Source organism: Rutidosis leptorrhynchoides, chromosome 7 (genome assembly GCF_046630445.1).
Source record: "Rutidosis leptorrhynchoides isolate AG116_Rl617_1_P2 chromosome 7, CSIRO_AGI_Rlap_v1, whole genome shotgun sequence".
Classification (NCBI taxonomy): Eukaryota; Viridiplantae; Streptophyta; class Magnoliopsida; order Asterales; family Asteraceae; genus Rutidosis; species Rutidosis leptorrhynchoides.
In genome coordinates, this window is record NC_092339.1 from 156,635,048 (window position 1) to 156,641,379 (window position 6,332).

Below are 6,332 nucleotides of genomic sequence, written 5' to 3' on the forward strand. Positions count from 1 at the left end.
GACAACGCCTTCTTTGGAACAGGAAAGAGAAGTATCAAACCCAAACCCTAATTTTGTAAAATTAGGGTTTTGGATTAATAATGAGGATACCCAATCCAACAACCGCAGAGCTTTCTCGAACCCAAGAAACAACAAAACTCAACAAAATAATGATTCAGATTACACAAAATAACCACCACCAGAAGAAACCCTAATTTTAGATTTCTCAAGAATAACCATAAATCAGGATCGAATCAACAAATACCACAGTGACGTTCTGATACCATGTAATAATTTATCGAATTAGTAAACGATAACAACAACACAATCAGATGACTTCAACCAGAGGAACATTCGTTAACTTCAATTAGAAGAACGATCAAAGGTATCAATATGAGATTGATAAAATAATATAGAAAAAAAAAAAAAAAACCTCACAATCACTTCACTCTTTAATACGTAGTAATATTTTGTGTTTATCACTCAGAATACAGCCGTTTAAGATTGAGGTTAAGAGAAACTGTTCACCAAACATACACACAAAAATAAAGCTGCCCGAAACAACAAATGATAACATATACTCCGTATTAATAACTAGATTTTAAGAGCCCGTGCGTTGCACGGTAGCTCTAAAAAATACTTTTCGTAATCATTACTATTTGTAGAACATTGTTTGTTGTTGATAGCAGTTTAATAACGAAACACTTTAGTAGGATATTTATTAAAACTAAAGAAATTGTAAAAATGAGTTTCGTAAACGCTATGAATCAATAGCCTTAGAATGCGACAATGAGTTATTGATAATAGTTCAAAACTAAAATAGTCAAAAACATAGTGATAAAAATTTTGTGGCAAGATATTCAGGAAAGTCAGTTATCCTTCTGAATATGGGAGCCGTGCAGATATCCTTCTCATAGACTTTTCTGGATGGCAAATAGTTATCTTGTGAGTAACTAAATGAAATTTAATTTAAGAAAATGGTACTTAACTCATCATTAAAAAAATCTACCTTAGACATATTGAATAAGAGTTCGTTGAAATCACAGCTGAAGACACATTGAATGACTCTTGCACAAGCAATAACTACCGAATTATGGTTATCGTCAAGACACATCCTGCAAATCAAATAACAACTCAGAAGTAGCTAAAAAAATGATTTTAGCCTTAAAGAGAGTGATAATGAACAACAATCTACTATATAGCAGAGGGATATATTTTTTTTTAGAAACAAAAAATATCAAAACCCATTCACATATACAAATAACCTTTGTAAAATAAAGTCAGGAATTCAAGCTTATAATTTTTTGGATTTACCTGAGAGAGAGGAAGTTCGGGTTCTGAACCTAACGAAAAACCCCAAAGACCCTCCTAGTCAACATTCTTGTTTTAATTATCAACTTTCAATTTTAACTCTCTGGTTTCTGCAAATATTATATTGTGTTCTATAAAGAACACATGCAAGAAGAAGCAAAGCAAGAGCCCGTTGTCCAGGAACCCAATATAAAAAAAGCATCAAAACCAAGAAAAAATATCATGAACATGTATTGTATTTTGAACACAAATAAAGTACACTTTAACCATGAATAAGCACACAGCTTATAAATATAATTACTCCGTATTACACAATTTCACAAGTATTTGAAAAGTAAAATGATGAATACACTTCAGGCTAGTAGTATATGTATTGAAATTAAAGAAATGGTAAAATTGAGTTTCGTAAACGCTTTCCACCAATAACCTTAGAATGCAACAATGATTGTAGTCAAATACTCCGTATATGTTATTGTAGTCAAATGGGTCAAAATTGCCACATCTTGACATCACTAACAAATTATGAACTTACCTTTTAAGGCTAACCGCAGCTTCGTCCACCGTCTTTCCAAAATATTGGCCAACTTCTTCAATCTCATCTCATTCCTTATAAATAAATCTCATCTCATCTCATTCCTTATAAATCATAAGTGTAACCATCTAGTTGGTTGATGTAACAACAAAGTAATGAAAGTACAACTCATAAATTAGACATAATTTAAATTATGCAAGTATATAATCAAATATAGTGAATTGATCAATATCATAATTAGAAAGAAACAAAATGTGATAATAGCCACTTGCTTTGTTGTCATTCCTATATTGTAATAACTTGAACTATCACATAACAACATAACAACATAACAGGGCATCTCGCCAATTTCATGGCTTATTATATGTTTAATCACTTCTACTTTGATTTATTTACCTTCAATGGTAAGACGTTCATTACTTTGTTGTAATGACACCATGGACCCAACCATATTTTGGACACGCATAATTTATGTGTGTGTAATCCTACACAGCCTTACAAAGTGGGTAATCAAAATCTCTCGAATCTAAGTAGCTCGTTATAACAATAATACAAGTTTCTTCTAAAAAAATGGTAACGTATAATAGGTTTCATTAATATGCAAGTTTCTTTCAACTTAAAATGGGCCTCACCACCCAATTTGTCCACTTTGCAATCTAACCATATGGCGAACCTATCAAGTTAATGCACTTAAAATAGCCTTTTCTATATAATGCAGTTAAAATTGTCTTGTTTTAAGCTTGCATCAAACTGGTAACATTACAATTAAAACGATGAGCCTAGTGAAACTTATGCTACTCTTTTATGTTTTGATATTATTTCAATTTTTAGTTTTTATATTTATAGTTGTTTAGCACAGTAGGCACTTACAAAGTTGCAAAGTATATATGATAACTATAACGGCGGGAGAAATCATGAACGTGAAAATTACTTACCTCGCATATCATAATATATCAAAACGATGAGCCTGTGCGTTAGAAGGGGCTATTAAAAAAGTTCAAAGATAGATTAACTCAAATAATACACAAAACTACAAATTAAAAGTGGCAAATGAGAAGCTTTTACTGACCATCACACATTTCTTTGTTGTCATTGTATCCTCTCTTTTGAGTACTCTCTGAATTTGTTCTCATAATCTGGAGGCAATTATCTTCAGACTGTAACATTGACTAACTAAAGTGTGATTTCAGTACGTCCTCTTGAATCTTGATCCAGTTGTCGGCTATCAATAAAAAACACGTGATTGTTAACCATTTAGTTCCAATCTGAAGTTTCAAGCTTTAATAAAAATAATACCAAAACCAAATCAGAATCATCAATTCAAAAGATATTACAACAAAGTCAGCATAATACTCGACCAAAGATGGTGTTTGAAAATCTGTGATGGGTATGATTTTGTAATAGTAAATTTTTTTTAGGAATCTAAGCATACACTCTCGGTGAAAAGCCCTTACGTCGTATATACTCACCACGCATCTTGAAAATCATTCAAAATTCAAACAATATATAATTTTTAGACGGTGTTAACTAAAAATATTGACGTAGTTGATTATCTTCCCCAATGGACATCCCATTTATAAGTAAAGTAAATGGGTTAAATTTTCACTTGTGTGTAGTTACAGTAGGAAGTCCATGAACTTGTGTATATTATATTAGGAAGCCCACAAAGTCCCATCACATAACAAATAGCTTAATACCTATTACAGTAAGAGGTCAGTAGCAAAGAAAAGCGGTACCATGACCTTCAAAGAAAAAATTGAGAAATTGTATCAAATTAGTCACTGTTAGTATTCCAAGTAGTGAAGCAAATTAGTAACTTAGCATCAATTACCCTTATAACAAAAGTGTTCAAAGCAAGAAGTTGAGATAGAAGTTAAAAAACACATATGGTGCTGAACAAACCTGCTATGCATTTATATTTAGTACCAAAGATTAATTATTTAAATATAAATATATAAAACACAGGGATAAAATACTTACGGAGTGTTACATTGACAGTGTGGCACTACTAATTCAGGCATTCTACATGTAATGATTGAGATTTTGATCAAAAAGGTTCATTGTGCACAGTTTGACTTCAAAATGCTTGATAGCTACCATCTTCATTTTGTTTTTGCTTCAAAATTCTAGTTTGACCTGAGGAAGTCAAACTTATATGTAGAGTCAGTCCAATTTGTGCTTGCGGGTTTTCTTATCCATCAATAACTCAATCTCCTTCACTTCCATAATATTCAAATCAAATACCCAACTCAGGCAATTCCCTCTTTCACTTAAATTATCAAATATCATAACCATTTCCAAGCATTAGTCCATTATGCCATGTAAAGTTGATGTAAAAAGTAAGGCTCCATAAATTTACAGATAAACTAAACTACCTCAATTTCCATCAATCTGGCTTCTGAAACATTGGTATAGTATAATGATTACATCTGCTTAAACATATATTATTTTAAGATCAGAGTCTTGATATCAAGTTAGAAATTAGAAATTAACAGCTTCAAATAGAGAAAAATCTAAATATACTTACAACGTACGAATTCGGGATCCAAAACTTGAAATCGATCTAAGAAATTAAGATTGCAGATATGCGGATTATTCCTTTGGAGATAATATCGTTGAATTGTTATAATATCCCATTCTTCTTTGAACTACAACTTCAACATTGAAATCGCATAAAAAACTGAACGGCCCTAAAATCATCTATGGCTATTATTTCGAGAAACGGCAAATCATTGTCAAATGCTGGCCTGGTAAGTGTCTCAATGCTAAGTATTTTCACCCGGATACTGATGTTTGGTTTCCTTTGATTGATAGCTCCAACCATAATCATTTTGGATTCCATTGTTTGAGAGAGGGAAATGTAATTAAAAGTGTGTTGAACAAAAGAATAATGATTATCTATCTTATAGATGAACGTGTGCAGTTATATATAATGCATAGAAATTGAAGTTATTTATGGAGTTGATTAGGTGGGTGCATATAAGTAGGGATTTTGTTAAATAAAAAATCAAATTATTTAAATTTGACGCGTAGATAATTGGCATATTATTCAAATTCAACAATAATATCTTCGAAAAGTCGGGCATAAATGGGAATCAGTTATTGGGAGTAAGTAAATAAAAATTGTGATTTTATAATTAAAAGAAAACGTAAAAGATTTTGTTTAATATCGCATAAAAAACAGATAGCTCTAAGTCAATACGAATCAATTTTTTTTGAAATTAAAATTTGGGGTTATGAGCTTTTACTGTATCCAAATGAAGTTCACAAATACAAATTTAACAACATATATAATCTTCATGAGTGACTTGGTACAATTAGATTTGTAAAAAATTGCAATAGATAACTGAGCAGTTACATAAGATGTACAAAAGGAACGGTTACAATCAATAGAGTAATTTGACAATATGTTGCAATAAAAAGAAATAATTCATGTAAAATCGATGAAATCGACATATAATAGCAATAGTCAATTGATCAAAAAATATGCATAAGATGAAAACGGAAATAATACAATCAAGAATATCAAGATTTTCGTTAAATCTACAACGATTGACTTTAAAACAATTATAAATCCAAAGTGAGGAATCAGAAAATTGGTTAATCAAATACATCCAACCATACATCACGAATTGGAAAAAAAAACTAAAAAGGAGAACTTACCTTGCTTTTCTATTGTGCAAACGATTGATGGAATCAACAATTGTATATGATTAGATGCATATCTCAGATCTAAAAAGTCCCCTAATCTGCATAAAATAAAATAGGGCTGGATTTCCAAAAGTGGTCGGTTTTAGGATCGATAATCGTGGTTCAATTGAAGCATTCAACCGAATATAAGTGTTCCAAAAGTGGTCGGTATTGGCGAAATGGGTTAGGGTTTCAGTTTTGAAGAGAGAGACGGTTTGAGATGATAAGTGGTGGTTTTGAATCTAATCCGTATTAAAAGGGGACAGGTGTAATTTTTTTAAATTAATTAACATTAATCCAGATTAATTAGTGAAATTACACGCTGATTAAGAGGCTGAGGATGAATATCTGAGTGACACGTCAGCATTAAGCTTCATGCTTTGTAAAATGTAGAGATTACAATATTTTCAAATATAATCTTCAACTTCCTGAATTGTCAAAACGTGCACAAAATAACAACTAAATAATATTTAAAGGAACTATACATGTATTACTTTGTCAATTTAGCCTTCAAGTGTCACTTTTCTTATAATCTTCACAAGTAAAAAGTACAGATTGCAACAACTATATATTTTATCAGCTTCTCTACTCTACACAATTGTTCATTTGCAGTTTGTAGAGAACGGGGCACTTGCTTTTGTTTTAAAACGAGTGAGATCTCGTGTGTTGCTGTAGACAGTGGCGGATCCAGGAAAATTTTTCACCGGGGGCGAAATTTTTTTTAAAACTTAAGGGTTTTTTTTTTGGACAAAATATAAAGGTTTTGGGGCAAAATATAGAGTTTTTTGAGCAAAATATAGAGTTTTTTGAGCAAAATATA